The sequence below is a fragment of the Rhea pennata genome, chromosome 2, assembly GCF_028389875.1.
Source record: "Rhea pennata isolate bPtePen1 chromosome 2, bPtePen1.pri, whole genome shotgun sequence".
NCBI classification, from domain to species: Eukaryota; Metazoa; Chordata; class Aves; order Rheiformes; family Rheidae; genus Rhea; species Rhea pennata.
This window is the reverse complement of record NC_084664.1, coordinates 126,203,907-126,217,832: the sequence shown is the minus strand read 5'-3', so window position 1 is coordinate 126,217,832 and position 13,926 is coordinate 126,203,907. Positions and strand designations below refer to the sequence as shown.

Sequence of the window (13,926 nt, the reverse complement as noted above, 5' to 3'; positions counted from 1 at the left end):
TCACTCCCCTTCCTCGGGCACATGCCTCCTGCAAAAAGCAGTGCTGAAGGCCAACTCTTTTGGGGCTCCTGAGCACAAAGGTCCCCCCGCTACTGCGAGTTTGTCTGCCGAGCCTGAGGGAGACCGTTGAGCGCATGCAGCTGGAGGCCTTCGACAAAAGAGCTGGGGGAAGCCTCAGCGGGAGCTTTCTTGGCGTGGTAGCTGTCGTCACACAGAGCCTCTCGCCCTCGGCGCCTGCCTGAGCCACGCTGCATCTGCGTGAGGGCCATGTGCGTGGCCTCTTGATCTGGAGCCTGGCCCTCGGAGCCAGCTGCCCAGCGTGAGCTTGGGCCCGCAACACCGCCACACGGACCTGCCTGGCAACGCCTGCGCTGTGCCTGATCCCGGGAGGCTCTCTGCAGCGCAGGATGCCACCCCGGAGCCCTGACCTGCTGCCAGCCCTTCCCTGGCTGAGGTCTCGCATGCCTGCTCAGAGGGCACCTGCACAGCCAAAAGGCAAGGGTGCAGCAGGGGCTGGCCAAGCCAAAAGGGCACTCCTTCGAGCCGGAGTTGAACCAGCGACCTAAGGATGGCCGTGCAAGGGAGCCTACAGTCCTCCGCTCTACCAGCTGAGCTATCGAAGGAACGGCAGGGCTCTGGCGCGGCCCTGCCCCGATGACAGGATGACAGAGTTGCCCAGCACTTCCAGTTGGACCGGCCCTCAGCACGGCGCTCCTCCAACCTCCTGCTCCAAGCAGCGTGGGCTCGGACAGTACACCAGCTTGCTCAAGCTCTTCTCCAGGCACCTCTTCCAAACCGCCAGCGTGCAGGTTGCACAGCCCGCCTGCAAAGCCTCTCCTCCTGCTTCACTCTCCTTCTCGTGGGGAAAAGAGCTTCCCCCGAGCCTGCTGGAACAAACCCCTTTGGTTTCAGTTTTCTTCTCTTGCCTCTTTCCCTCCAGCCAGGCACCCCTGTGAAGGCCTGGCGCTGTCTTCTCAACAAGTTCCCGGGCTACCTCCTGCAAGGCAGCTGCTTAGGTGCGCGCGGAGCCCTCCCTTCTCCGGGCTGGAGGGGCCCCGTGCCCTCAGATGCTTCTCGCTCCTCTAGCGCTTCACCATCTTGGTGTGCCTCTGCGGCACTCGCTCCGCCTCATCGGGGGCTTTCTTCTGTTGGGGGCCCCCAACGCTCTGGAGAGAGAGAGCGGTCTGCTGTGGCCCTCTTTGCCGCCCAGGCACCGTGCTGGCTCCCTGCAACTTTCAGAGGCCCCGGCCGGAGGGGAAAGAGGCTGCTGGCCCCACAAAGGGGAATGAAAAGCTTTGGAGAATGCGGGCATCGATCCCGCTGCCTCTCGCATGCTAAGCGAGCGCTCTACCACTTGAGCTAATTCCCCGGCCCACAGCCGGCCCCTTCCTTCCTCTCAGCATCCCCCGTGCCCACCCCTGCCCTGCGCTGCCCTGCAGCCAAGGCCTGGGCCTCCCAAGGCCTCGCCCTCAGCCCAGTCACTCCCCTTCCTCGGGCACATGCCTCCTGCAAAAAGCAGTGCTGAAGGCCAACTCTTTTGGGGCTCCTGAGCACAAAGGTCCCCCTGTTACTGCGAGTTTGTCTGCCGAGCCTGAGGGAGACCGTTGAGCGCATGCAGCTGGAGGCCTTCGACAAAAGAGCTGGGGGAAGCCTCAGCGGGAGCTTTCTTGGCGTGGTAGCTGTCGTCACACAGAGCCTCTCACCCTCGGCGCCTGCCTGAGCCACGCTGCATCTGCGTGAGGGCCATGCGCGTGGCCTCTTGATCTGGAGCCTGGCCCTCGGAGCCAGCTGCCCAGCGTGAGCTTGGGCCCGCAACACCGCCACACGGACCTGCCTGGCAACGCCTGCGCTGTGCCTGATCCCGGGAGGCTCTCTGCAGCGCAGGATGCCACCCCGGAGCCCTGACCTGCTGCCAGCCCTTCCCTGGCTGAGGTCTCGCATGCCTGCTCAGAGGGCACCTGCACAGCCAAAAGGCAAGGGTGCAGCAGGGGCTGGCCAAGCCAAAAGGGCACTCCTTCGAGCCGGAGTTGAACCAGCGACCTAAGGATGGCCGTGCAAGGGAGCCTACAGTCCTCCGCTCTACCAGCTGAGCTATCGAAGGAACGGCAGGGCTCTGGCGCGGCCCTGCCCCGATGACAGGATGACAGAGTTGCCCAGCACTTCCAGTTGGACCGGCCCTCAGCACGGCGCTCCTCCAACCTCCTGCTCCAAGCAGCGTGGGCTCGGACAGTACACCAGCTTGCTCAAGCTCTTCTCCAGGCACCTCTTCCAAACCGCCAGCGTGCAGGTTGCACAGCCCGCCTGCAAAGCCTCTCCTCCTGCTTCACTCTCCTTCTCGTGGGGAAAAGAGCTTCCCCCGAGCCTGCTGGAACAAACCCCTTTGGTTCCAATTTTCTTCTCTTGCCTCTTTCCCTCCAGCCAGGCACCCCTGTGAAGGCCTGGCGCTGTCTTCTCAACAAGTCCCCGGGCTACCTCCTGCAAGGCAGCTGCTTAGGTGCACGCGGAGCCCTCCCTTCTCCGGGCTGGAGAGGCCCCGTGCCCTCAGATGCTTCTCGCTCCTCTAGCACTTCACCATCTTGGTGTGCCTCTGCGGCACTCGCTCCGCCTCATCGGGGGCTTTCTTCTGTTGGGGGCCCCCAACGTTCTGGAGAGAGAGAGCGGTCTGCTGTGGCCCTCTTTGCCGCCCAGGCACCATGCTGGCTCCCTGCAACTTTCAGAGGCCCCGGCCGGAGGGGAAAGAGGCTGCTGGCCCCGCAAAGGGGAATGAAAAGCTTTGGAGAATGCGGGCATCGATCCCGCTGCCTCTCGCATGCTAAGCGAGCGCTCTACCACTTGAGCTAATTCCCCGGCCCACAGCCGGCCCCTTCCTTCCTCTCAGCGTCCCCCGTGCCCACCCCTGCCCTGCGCTGCCCTGCAGCCAAGGCCTGGGCCTCCCAAGGCCTCGCCCTCAGCCCAGTCACTCCCCTTCCTCGGGCACATGCCTCCTGCAAAAAGTAGTGCTGAAGGCCAACTCTTTTGGGGCTCCTGAGCACAAAGGTCCCCCCGCTACTGCGAGTTTGTCTGCCGAGCCTGAGGGAGACCGTTGAGCGCATGCAGCTGGAGGCCTTCGACAAAAGAGCTGGAGGAAGCCTCAGCGGGAGCTTTCTTGGCGTGGTAGCTGTCGTCACGCGGAGCCTCTCGCCCTCGGCGCCTGCCTGAGCCACGCTGCATCTGCGTGAGGGCCATGCGCGTGGCCTCTTGATCTGGAGCCTGGCCCTCGGAGCCAGCTGCCCAGCGTGAGCTTGGGCCCGCAACACCGCCACACGGACCTGCCTGGCAACGCCTGCGCTGTGCCTGATCCCGGGAGGCTCTCTGCAGCGCAGGATGCCACCCCGGAGCCCTGACCTGCTGCCAGCCCTTCCCTGGCTGAGGTCTCGCATGCCTGCTCAGAGGGCACCTGCACAGCCAAAAGGCAAGGGTGCAGCAGGGGCTGGCCAAGCCAAAAGGGCACTCCTTCGAGCCGGAGTTGAACCAGCGACCTAAGGATGGCCGTGCAAGGGAGCCTACAGTCCTCCGCTCTACCAGCTGAGCTATCGAAGGAACGGCAGGGCTCTGGCGCGGCCCTGCCCCGATGACAGGATGACAGAGTTGCCCAGCACTTCCAGTTGGACCGGCCCTCAGCACGGCGCTCCTCCAACCTCCTGCTCCAAGCAGCGTGGGCTCAGACAGTACACCAGCTTGCTCAAGCTCTTCTCCAGGCACCTCTTCCAAACCGCCAGCGTGCAGGTTGCACAGCCCGCCTGCAAAGCCTCTCCTCCTGCTTCACTCTCCTTCTCGTGGGGAAAAGAGCTTCCCCCGAGCCTGCTGGAACAAACCCCTTTGGTTCCAGTTTTCTTCTCTTGCCTCTTTCCCTCCAGCCAGGCACCCCTGTGAAGGCCTGGCGCTGTCTTCTCAACAAGTCCCCGGGCTACCTCCTGCAAGGCAGCTGCTTAGGTGCACGCGGAGCCCTCCCTTCTCCGGGCTGGAGAGGCCCCGTGCCCTCAGATGCTTCTCGCTCCTCTAGCGCTTCACCATCTTGGTGTGCCTCTGCGGCACTCGCTCCGCCTCATCGGGGGCTTTCTTCTGTTGGGGGCCCCCAACGCTCTGGAGAGAGAGAGCGGTCTGCTGTGGCCCTCTTTGCCGCCCAGGCACCGTGCTGGCTCCCTGCAACTTTCAGAGGCCCCGGCCGGAGGGGAAAGAGGCTGCTGGCCCCGCAAAGGGGAATGAAAAGCTTTGGAGAATGCGGGCATCGATCCCGCTGCCTCTCGCATGCTAAGCGAGCGCTCTACCACTTGAGCTAATTCCCCAGCCCACAGCCGGCCCCTTCCTTCCTCTCAGCGTCCCCCGTGCCCACCCCTGCCCTGCGCTGCCCTGCAGCCAAGGCCTGGGCCTCCCAAGGCCTCGCCCTCAGCCCAGTCACTCCCCTTCCTCGGGCACATGCCTCCTGCAAAAAGCAGTGCTGAAGGCCAACTCTTTTGGGGCTCCTGAGCACAAAGGTCCCCCCGCTACTGCGAGTTTGTCTGCCGAGCCTGAGGGAGACCATTGAGCGCATGCAGCTGGAGGCCTTCGACAAAAGAGCTGGGGGAAGCCTCAGCGGGAGCTTTCTTGGCGTGGTAGCTGTCGTCACGCAGAGCCTCTTGCCCTCGGCGCCTGCCTGAGCCACGCTGCATCTGCGTGAGGGCCATGCGCGTGGCCTCTTGATCTGGAGCCTGGCCCTCGGAGCCAGCTGCCCAGCGTGAGCTTGGGCCCGCAACACCGCCACACGGACCTGCCTGGCAACGCCTGCGCTGTGCCTGATCCCGGGAGGCTCTCTGCAGCGCAGGATGCCACCCCGGAGCCCTGACCTGCTGCCAGCCCTTCCCTGGCTGAGGTCTCGCATGCCTGCTCAGAGGGCACCTGCACAGCCAAAAGGCAAGGGTGCAGCAGGGGCTGGCCAAGCCAAAAGGGCACTCCTTCGAGCCGGAGTTGAACCAGCGACCTAAGGATGGCCGTGCAAGGGAGCCTACAGTCCTCCGCTCTACCAGCTGAGCTATCGAAGGAACGGCAGGGCTCTGGCGCGGCCCTGCCCCGATGACAGGATGACAGAGTTGCCCAGCACTTCCAGTTGGACCGGCCCTCAGCACGGCGCTCCTCCAACCTCCTGCTCCAAGCAGCGTGGGCTCGGACAGTACACCAGCTTGCTCAAGCTCTTCTCCAGGCACCTCTTCCAAACCGCCAGCGTGCAGGTTGCACAGCCCGCCTGCAAAGCCTCTCCTCCTGCTTCACTCTCCTTCTCGTGGGGAAAAGAGCTTCCCCCGAGCCTGCTGGAACAAACCCCTTTGGTTCCAGTTTTCTTCTCTTGCCTCTTTCCCTCCAGCCAGGCACCCCTGTGAAGGCCTGGCGCTGTCTTCTCAACAAGTTCCCGGGCTACCTCCTGCAAGGCAGCTGCTTAGGTGCGCGCGGAGCCCTCCCTTCTCCGGGCTGGAGGGGCCCCGTGCCCTCAGATGCTTCTCGCTCCTCTAGCGCTTCACCATCTTGGTGTGCCTCTGCGGCACTCGCTCCGCCTCATCGGGGGCTTTCTTCTGTTGGGGGCCCCCAACGCTCTGGAGAGAGAGAGCGGTCTGCTGTGGCCCTCTTTGCCGCCCAGGCACCGTGCTGGCTCCCTGCAACTTTCAGAGGCCCCGGCCGGAGGGGAAAGAGGCTGCTGGCCCCACAAAGGGGAATGAAAAGCTTTGGAGAATGCGGGCATCGATCCCGCTGCCTCTCGCATGCTAAGCGAGCGCTCTACCACTTGAGCTAATTCCCCGGCCCACAGCCGGCCCCTTCCTTCCTCTCAGCATCCCCCGTGCCCACCCCTGCCCTGCGCTGCCCTGCAGCCAAGGCCTGGGCCTCCCAAGGCCTCGCCCTCAGCCCAGTCACTCCCCTTCCTCGGGCACATGCCTCCTGCAAAAAGCAGTGCTGAAGGCCAACTCTTTTGGGGCTCCTGAGCACAAAGGTCCCCCCGCTACTGCGAGTTTGTCTGCCGAGCCTGAGGGAGACCGTTGAGCGCATGCAGCTGGAGGCCTTCGACAAAAGAGCTGGGGGAAGCCTCAGCGGGAGCTTTCTTGGCGTGGTAGCTGTCGTCACGCGGAGCCTCTCGCCCTCGGCGCCTGCCTGAGCCACGCTGCATCTGCGTGAGGGCCATGCGCGTGGCCTCTTGATCTGGAGCCTGGCCCTCGGAGCCAGCTGCCCAGCGTGAGCTTGGGCCCGCAACACCGCCACACGGACCTGCCTGGCAACGCCTGCGCTGTGCCTGATCCCGGGAGGCTCTCTGCAGCGCAGGATGCCACCCCGGAGCCCTGACCTGCTGCCAGCCCTTCCCTGGCTGAGGTCTCGCATGCCTGCTCAGAGGGCACCTGCACAGCCAAAAGGCAAGGGTGCAGCAGGGGCTGGCCAAGCCAAAAGGGCACTCCTTCGAGCCGGAGTTGAACCAGCGACCTAAGGATGGCCGTGCAAGGGAGCCTACAGTCCTCCGCTCTACCAGCTGAGCTATCGAAGGAACGGCAGGGCTCTGGCGCGGCCCTGCCCCGATGACAGGATGACAGAGTTGCCCAGCACTTCCAGTTGGACCGGCCCTCAGCACGGCGCTCCTCCAACCTCCTGCTCCAAGCAGCGTGGGCTCGGACAGTACACCAGCTTGCTCAAGCTCTTCTCCAGGCACCTCTTCCAAACCGCCAGCGTGCAGGTTGCACAGCCCGCCTGCAAAGCCTCTCCTCCTGCTTCACTCTCCTTCTCGTGGGGAAAAGAGCTTCCCCCGAGCCTGCTGGAACAAACCCCTTTGGTTCCAATTTTCTTCTCTTGCCTCTTTCCCTCCAGCCAGGCACCCCTGTGAAGGCCTGGCGCTGTCTTCTCAACAAGTCCCCGGGCTACCTCCTGCAAGGCAGCTGCTTAGGTGCACGCGGAGCCCTCCCTTCTCCGGGCTGGAGAGGCCCCGTGCCCTCAGATGCTTCTCGCTCCTCTAGCACTTCACCATCTTGGTGTGCCTCTGCGGCACTCGCTCCGCCTCATCGGGGGCTTTCTTCTGTTGGGGGCCCCCAACGTTCTGGAGAGAGAGAGCGGTCTGCTGTGGCCCTCTTTGCCGCCCAGGCACCATGCTGGCTCCCTGCAACTTTCAGAGGCCCCGGCCGGAGGGGAAAGAGGCTGCTGGCCCCGCAAAGGGGAATGAAAAGCTTTGGAGAATGCGGGCATCGATCCCGCTGCCTCTCGCATGCTAAGCGAGCGCTCTACCACTTGAGCTAATTCCCCGGCCCACAGCCGGCCCCTTCCTTCCTCTCAGCGTCCCCCGTGCCCACCCCTGCCCTGCGCTGCCCTGCAGCCAAGGCCTGGGCCTCCCAAGGCCTCGCCCTCAGCCCAGTCACTCCCCTTCCTCGGGCACATGCCTCCTGCAAAAAGCAGTGCTGAAGGCCAACTCTTTTGGGGCTCCTGAGCACAAAGGTCCCCCCGCTACTGCGAGTTTGTCTGCCGAGCCTGAGGGAGACCATTGAGCGCATGCAGCTGGAGGCCTTCGACAAGAGCTGGGGGAAGCCTCAGCGGGAGCTTTCTTGGCGTGGTAGCTGTCGTCACGCAGAGCCTCTTGCCCTCGGCGCCTGCCTGAGCCACGCTGCATCTGCGTGAGGGCCATGCGCGTGGCCTCTTGATCTGGAGCCTGGCCCTCGGAGCCAGCTGCCCAGCGTGAGCTTGGGCCCGCAACACCGCCACACGGACCTGCCTGGCAACGCCTGCGCTGTGCCTGATCCCGGGAGGCTCTCTGCAGCGCAGGATGCCACCCCGGAGCCCTGACCTGCTGCCAGCCCTTCCCTGGCTGAGGTCTCGCATGCCTGCTCAGAGGGCACCTGCACAGCCAAAAGGCAAGGGTGCAGCAGGGGCTGGCCAAGCCAAAAGGGCACTCCTTCGAGCCGGAGTTGAACCAGCGACCTAAGGATGGCCGTGCAAGGAGCCTACAGTCCTCCGCTCTACCAGCTGAGCTATCGAAGGAACGGCAGGGCTCTGGCGCGGCCCTGCCCCGATGACAGGATGACAGAGTTGCCCAGCACTTCCAGTTGGACCGGCCCTCAGCACGGCGCTCCTCCAACCTCCTGCTCCAAGCAGCGTGGGCTCGGACAGTACACCAGCTTGCTCAAGCTCTTCTCCAGGCACCTCTTCCAAACCGCCAGCGTGCAGGTTGCACAGCCTGCCTGCAAAGCCTCTCCTCCTGCTTCACTCTCCTTCTCGTGGGGAAAAGAGCTTCCCCCGAGCCTGCTGGAACAAACCCCTTTGGTTCCAGTTTTCTTCTCTTGCCTCTTTCCCTCCAGCCAGGCACCCCTGTGAAGGCCTGGCGCTGTCTTCTCAACAAGTCCCCGGGCTACCTCCTGCAAGGCAGCTGCTTAGGTGCACGCGGAGCCCTCCCTTCTCCGGGCTGGAGAGGCCCCGTGCCCTCAGATGCTTCTCGCTCCTCTAGCGCTTCACCATCTTGGTGTGCCTCTGCGGCACTCGCTCCGCCTCATCGGGGGCTTTCTTCTGTTGGGGGCCCCCAACGCTCTGGAGAGAGAGAGCGGTCTGCTGTGGCCCTCTTTGCCGCCCAGGCACCGTGCTGGCTCCCTGCAACTTTCAGAGGCCCCGGCCGGAGGGGAAAGAGGCTGCTGGCCCCGCAAAGGGGAATGAAAAGCTTTGGAGAATGCGGGCATCGATCCCGCTGCCTCTCGCATGCTAAGCGAGCGCTCTACCACTTGAGCTAATTCCCCGGCCCACAGCCGGCCCCTTCCTTCCTCTCAGCATCCCCCGTGCCCACCCCTGCCCTGCGCTGCCCTGCAGCCAAGGCCTGGGCCTCCCAAGGCCTCGCCCTCAGCCCAGTCACTCCCCTTCCTCGGGCACATGCCTCCTGCAAAAAGCAGTGCTGAAGGCCAACTCTTTTGGGGCTCCTGAGCACAAAGGTCCCCCTGTTACTGCGAGTTTGTCTGCCGAGCCTGAGGGAGACCGTTGAGCGCATGCAGCTGGAGGCCTTCGACAAAAGAGCTGGGGGAAGCCTCAGCGGGAGCTTTCTTGGCGTGGTAGCTGTCGTCACGCGGAGCCTCTCGCCCTCGGCGCCTGCCTGAGCCACGCTGCATCTGCGTGAGGGCCATGCGCGTGGCCTCTTGATCTGGAGCCTGGCCCTCGGAGCCAGCTGCCCAGCGTGAGCTTGGGCCCGCAACACCGCCACACGGACCTGCCTGGCAACGCCTGCGCTGTGCCTGATCCCGGGAGGCTCTCTGCAGCGCAGGATGCCACCCCGGAGCCCTGACCTGCTGCCAGCCCTTCCCTGGCTGAGGTCTCGCATGCCTGCTCAGAGGGCACCTGCACAGCCAAAAGGCAAGGGTGCAGCAGGGGCTGGCCAAGCCAAAAGGGCACTCCTTCGAGCCGGAGTTGAACCAGCGACCTAAGGATGGCCGTGCAAGGGAGCCTACAGTCCTCCGCTCTACCAGCTGAGCTATCGAAGGAACGGCAGGGCTCTGGCGCGGCCCTGCCCCGATGACAGGATGACAGAGTTGCCCAGCACTTCCAGTTCGACCGGCCCTCAGCACGGCGCTCCTCCAACCTCCTGCTCCAAGCAGCGTGGGCTCGGACAGTACACCAGCTTGCTCAAGCTCTTCTCCAGGCACCTCTTCCAAACCGCCAGCGTGCAGGTTGCACAGCCTGCCTGCAAAGCCTCTCCTCCTGCTTCACTCTCCTTCTCGTGGGGAAAAGAGCTTCCCCCGAGCCTGCTGGAACAAACCCCTTTGGTTCCAGTTTTCTTCTCTTGCCTCTTTCCCTCCAGCCAGGCACCCCTGTGAAGGCCTGGCGCTGTCTTCTCAACAAGTCCCCGGGCTACCTCCTGCAAGGCAGCTGCTTAGGTGCACGCGGAGCCCTCCCTTCTCCGGGCTGGAGAGGCCCCGTGCCCTCAGATGCTTCTCGCTCCTCTAGCACTTCACCATCTTGGTGTGCCTCTGCGGCACTCGCTCCGCCTCATCGGGGGCTTTCTTCTGTTGGGGGCCCCCAACGCTCTGGAGAGAGAGAGCGGTCTGCTGTGGCCCTCTTTGCCACCCAGGCACCATGCTGGCTCCCTGCAACTTTAAGAGGCCCCGGCCGGAGGGGAAAGAGGCTGCTGGCCCCGCAAAGGGGAATGAAAAGCTTTGGAGAATGCGGGCATCGATCCCGCTGCCTCTCGCATGCTAAGCGAGCGCTCTACCACTTGAGCTAATTCCCCGGCCCACAGCCGGCCCCTTCCTTCCTCTCAGCGTCCCCCGTGCCCACCCCTGCCCTGCGCTGCCCTGCAGCCAAGGCCTGGGCCTCCCAAGGCCTCGCCCTCAGCCCAGTCACTCCCCTTCCTCGGGCACATGCCTCCTGCAAAAAGTAGTGCTGAAGGCCAACTCTTTTGGGGCTCCTGAGCACAAAGGTCCCCCCGCTACTGCGAGTTTGTCTGCCGAGCCTGAGGGAGACCGTTGAGCGCATGCAGCTGGAGGCCTTCGACAAAAGAGCTGGAGGAAGCCTCAGCGGGAGCTTTCTTGGCGTGGTAGCTGTCGTCACACAGAGCCTCTCGCCCTCGGCACCTGCCTGAGCCACGCTGCATCTGCGTGAGGGCCATGCGCGTGGCCTCTTGATCTGGAGCCTGGCCCTCGGAGCCAGCTGCCCAGCGTGAGCTTGGGCCCGCAACACCGCCACACGGACCTGCCTGGCAACGCCTGCGCTGTGCCTGATCCCGGGAGGCTCTCTGCAGCGCAGGATGCCACCCCGGAGCCCTGACCTGCTGCCAGCCCTTCCCTGGCTGAGGTCTCGCATGCCTGCTCAGAGGGCACCTGCACAGCCAAAAGGCAAGGGTGCAGCAGGGGCTGGCCAAGCCAAAAGGGCACTCCTTCGAGCCGGAGTTGAACCAGCGACCTAAGGATGGCCGTGCAAGGGAGCCTACAGTCCTCCGCTCTACCAGCTGAGCTATCGAAGGAACGGCAGGGCTCTGGCGCGGCCCTGCCCCGATGACAGGATGACAGAGTTGCCCAGCACTTCCAGTTCGACCGGCCCTCAGCACGGCGCTCCTCCAACCTCCTGCTCCAAGCAGCGTGGGCTCGGACAGTACACCAGCTTGCTCAAGCTCTTCTCCAGGCACCTCTTCCAAACCGCCAGCGTGCAGGTTGCACAGCCCGCCTGCAAAGCCTCTCCTCCTGCTTCACTCTCCTTCTCGTGGGGAAAAGAGCTTCCCCCGAGCCTGCTGGAACAAACCCCTTTGGTTCCAGTTTTCTTCTCTTGCCTCTTTCCCTCCAGCCAGGCACCCCTGTGAAGGCCTGGCGCTGTCTTCTCAACAAGTCCCCGGGCTACCTCCTGCAAGGCAGCTGCTTAGGTGCGCGCGGAGCCCTCCCTTCTCCGGGCTGGAGAGGCCCCGTGCCCTCAGATGCTTCTCGCTCCTCTAGCGCTTCACCATCTTGGTGTGCCTCTGCGGCACTCGCTCCGCCTCATCGGGGGCTTTCTTCTGTTGGGGGCCCCCAACGCTCTGGAGAGAGAGAGCGGTCTGCTGTGGCCCTCTTTGCCGCCCAGGCACCGTGCTGGCTCCCTGCAACTTTCAGAGGCCCCGGCCGGAGGGGAAAGAGGCTGCTGGCCCCGCAAAGGGGAATGAAAAGCTTTGGAGAATGCGGGCATCGATCCCGCTGCCTCTCGCATGCTAAGCGAGCGCTCTACCACTTGAGCTAATTCCCCGGCCCACAGCCGGCCCCTTCCTTCCTCTCAGCGTCCCCCATGCCCACCCCTGCCCTGCACTGCCCTGCAGCCAAGGCCTGGGCCTCCCAAGGCCTCGCCCTCAACCCAGTCACTCCCCTTCCTCGGGCACATGCCTCCTGCAAAAAGCAGTGCTGAAGGCCAACTCTTTTGGGGCTCCTGAGCACAAAGGTCCCCCTGTTACTGCGAGTTTGTCTGCCGAGCCTGAGGGAGACCGTTGAGCGCATGCAGCTGGAGGCCTTCGACAAAAGAGCTGGGGGAAGCCTCAGCGGGAGCTTTCTTGGCGTGGTAGCTGTCGTCACGCAGAGCCTCTCGCCCTCGGCGCCTGCCTGAGCCACGCTGCATCTGCGTGAGGGCCATGCGCGTGGCCTCTTGATCTGGAGCCTGGCCCTCGGAGCCAGCTGCCCAGCGTGAGCTTGGGCCCGCAACACCGCCACACGGACCTGCCTGGCAACGCCTGCGCTGTGCCTGATCCCGGGAGGCTCTCTGCAGCGCAGGATGCCACCCCGGAGCCCTGACCTGCTGCCAGCCCTTCCCTGGCTGAGGTCTCGCATGCCTGCTCAGAGGGCACCTGCACAGCCAAAAGGCAAGGGTGCAGCAGGGGCTGGCCAAGCCAAAAGGGCACTCCTTCGAGCCGGAGTTGAACCAGCGACCTAAGGATGGCCGTGCAAGGAGCCTACAGTCCTCCGCTCTACCAGCTGAGCTATCGAAGGAACGGCAGGGCTCTGGCGCGGCCCTGCCCTGATGACAGGATGACAGAGTTGCCCAGCACTTCCAGTTGGACCGGCCCTCAGCACGGCGCTCCTCCAACCTCCTGCTCCAAGCAGCGTGGGCTCGGACAGTACACCAGCTTGCTCAAGCTCTTCTCCAGGCACCTCTTCCAAACCGCCAGCGTGCAGGTTGCACAGCCTGCCTGCAAAGCCTCTCCTCCTGCTTCACTCTCCTTCTCGTGGGGAAAAGAGCTTCCCCCGAGCCTGCTGGAACAAACCCCTTTGGTTCCAGTTTTCTTCTCTTGCCTCTTTCCCTCCAGCCAGGCACCCCTGTGAAGGCCTGGCGCTGTCTTCTCAACAAGTTCCCGGGCTACCTCCTGCAAGGCAGCTGCTTAGGTGCGCGCGGAGCCCTCCCTTCTCTGGGCTGGAGAGGCCCCGTGCCCTCAGATGCTTCTCGCTCCTCTAGCGCTTCACCATCTTGGTGTGCCTCTGCGGCACTCGCTCCGCCTCATCGGGGGCTTTCTTCTGTTGGGGGCCCCCAACGCTCTGGAGAGAGAGAGCGGTCTGCTGTGGCCCTCTTTGCCGCCCAGGCACCGTGCTGGCTCCCTGCAACTTTCAGAGGCCCCGGCCGGAGGGGAAAGAGGCTGCTGGCCCCGCAAAGGGGAATGAAAAGCTTTGGAGAATGCGGGCATCGATCCCGCTGCCTCTCGCATGCTAAGCGAGCGCTCTACCACTTGAGCTAATTCCCCGGCCCACAGCCGGCCCCTTCCTTCCTCTCAGCGTCCCCCATGCCCACCCCTGCCCTGCGCTGCCCTGCAGCCAAGGCCTGGGCCTCCCAAGGCCTCGCCCTCAACCCAGTCACTCCCCTTCCTCGGGCACATGCCTCCTGCAAAAAGCAGTGCTGAAGGCCAACTCTTTTGGGGCTCCTGAGCACAAAGGTCCCCCTGTTACTGCGAGTTTGTCTGCCGAGCCTGAGGGAGACCGTTGAGCGCATGCAGCTGGAGGCCTTCGACAAAAGAGCTGGGGGAAGCCTCAGCGGGAGCTTTCTTGGCGTGGTAGCTGTCGTCACGCAGAGCCTCTCGCCCTCGGCGCCTGCCTGAGCCACGCTGCATCTGCGTGAGGGCCATGCGCGTGGCCTCTTGATCTGGAGCCTGGCCCTCGGAGCCAGCTGCCCAGCGTGAGCTTGGGCCCGCAACACCGCCACACGGACCTGCCTGGCAACGCCTGCGCTGTGCCTGATCCCGGGAGGCTCTCTGCAGCGCAGGATGCCACCCCGGAGCCCTGACCTGCTGCCAGCCCTTCCCTGGCTGAGGTCTCGCATGCCTGCTCAGAGGGCACCTGCACAGCCAAAAGGCAAGGGTGCAGCAGGGGCTGGCCAAGCCAAAAGGGCACTCCTTCGAGCCGGAGTTGAACCAGCGACCTAAGGATGGCCGTGCAAGGAGCCTACAGTCCTCCGCTCTACCAGCTGAGCTATCGAAGGAACGGC

At 64.2% G+C, this 13,926-nt stretch overlaps 1 protein-coding gene and 19 non-coding genes across 20 annotated transcripts in view; 1 reads left to right on the top strand and 19 right to left on the bottom strand.

Annotated features, from left to right (window-relative positions):
• Positions 1–13,926, top strand: part of DNAJC5B (DnaJ heat shock protein family (Hsp40) member C5 beta) — a 78,351-nt gene that overhangs the window by 29,765 nt on the left and 34,660 nt on the right. The window lies entirely within an intron of this gene.
• TRNAY-GUA (transfer RNA tyrosine (anticodon GUA)) lies at positions 535–623 on the bottom strand. Its single transcript is given in 2 exon segments — positions 535–570; positions 587–623. It is a non-coding gene; the product is annotated as a tRNA-Tyr (tRNA).
• On the bottom strand, positions 1,297–1,369 carry TRNAA-AGC (transfer RNA alanine (anticodon AGC)). Its single transcript has one exon. It is a non-coding gene; the product is annotated as a tRNA-Ala (tRNA).
• On the bottom strand, positions 2,013–2,101 carry TRNAY-GUA (transfer RNA tyrosine (anticodon GUA)). The gene is given in 2 exon segments: positions 2,013–2,048; positions 2,065–2,101. It is a non-coding gene; the product is annotated as a tRNA-Tyr (tRNA).
• Positions 2,775–2,847, bottom strand: TRNAA-AGC (transfer RNA alanine (anticodon AGC)). The gene has a single exon. It is a non-coding gene; the product is annotated as a tRNA-Ala (tRNA).
• On the bottom strand, positions 3,491–3,579 carry TRNAY-GUA (transfer RNA tyrosine (anticodon GUA)). Its single transcript is given in 2 exon segments — positions 3,491–3,526; positions 3,543–3,579. It is a non-coding gene; the product is annotated as a tRNA-Tyr (tRNA).
• Positions 4,253–4,325, bottom strand: TRNAA-AGC (transfer RNA alanine (anticodon AGC)). The gene has a single exon. It is a non-coding gene; the product is annotated as a tRNA-Ala (tRNA).
• On the bottom strand, positions 4,969–5,057 carry TRNAY-GUA (transfer RNA tyrosine (anticodon GUA)). Its single transcript is given in 2 exon segments — positions 4,969–5,004; positions 5,021–5,057. It is a non-coding gene; the product is annotated as a tRNA-Tyr (tRNA).
• TRNAA-AGC (transfer RNA alanine (anticodon AGC)) lies at positions 5,731–5,803 on the bottom strand. The gene has a single exon. It is a non-coding gene; the product is annotated as a tRNA-Ala (tRNA).
• TRNAY-GUA (transfer RNA tyrosine (anticodon GUA)) lies at positions 6,447–6,535 on the bottom strand. The gene is given in 2 exon segments: positions 6,447–6,482; positions 6,499–6,535. It is a non-coding gene; the product is annotated as a tRNA-Tyr (tRNA).
• TRNAA-AGC (transfer RNA alanine (anticodon AGC)) lies at positions 7,209–7,281 on the bottom strand. Its single transcript has one exon. It is a non-coding gene; the product is annotated as a tRNA-Ala (tRNA).
• Positions 7,923–8,010, bottom strand: TRNAY-GUA (transfer RNA tyrosine (anticodon GUA)). The gene is given in 2 exon segments: positions 7,923–7,958; positions 7,974–8,010. It is a non-coding gene; the product is annotated as a tRNA-Tyr (tRNA).
• On the bottom strand, positions 8,684–8,756 carry TRNAA-AGC (transfer RNA alanine (anticodon AGC)). Its single transcript has one exon. It is a non-coding gene; the product is annotated as a tRNA-Ala (tRNA).
• TRNAY-GUA (transfer RNA tyrosine (anticodon GUA)) lies at positions 9,400–9,488 on the bottom strand. The gene is given in 2 exon segments: positions 9,400–9,435; positions 9,452–9,488. It is a non-coding gene; the product is annotated as a tRNA-Tyr (tRNA).
• Positions 10,162–10,234, bottom strand: TRNAA-AGC (transfer RNA alanine (anticodon AGC)). The gene has a single exon. It is a non-coding gene; the product is annotated as a tRNA-Ala (tRNA).
• Positions 10,878–10,966, bottom strand: TRNAY-GUA (transfer RNA tyrosine (anticodon GUA)). Its single transcript is given in 2 exon segments — positions 10,878–10,913; positions 10,930–10,966. It is a non-coding gene; the product is annotated as a tRNA-Tyr (tRNA).
• Positions 11,640–11,712, bottom strand: TRNAA-AGC (transfer RNA alanine (anticodon AGC)). The gene has a single exon. It is a non-coding gene; the product is annotated as a tRNA-Ala (tRNA).
• On the bottom strand, positions 12,356–12,443 carry TRNAY-GUA (transfer RNA tyrosine (anticodon GUA)). The gene is given in 2 exon segments: positions 12,356–12,391; positions 12,407–12,443. It is a non-coding gene; the product is annotated as a tRNA-Tyr (tRNA).
• TRNAA-AGC (transfer RNA alanine (anticodon AGC)) lies at positions 13,117–13,189 on the bottom strand. The gene has a single exon. It is a non-coding gene; the product is annotated as a tRNA-Ala (tRNA).
• TRNAY-GUA (transfer RNA tyrosine (anticodon GUA)) lies at positions 13,833–13,920 on the bottom strand. The gene is given in 2 exon segments: positions 13,833–13,868; positions 13,884–13,920. It is a non-coding gene; the product is annotated as a tRNA-Tyr (tRNA).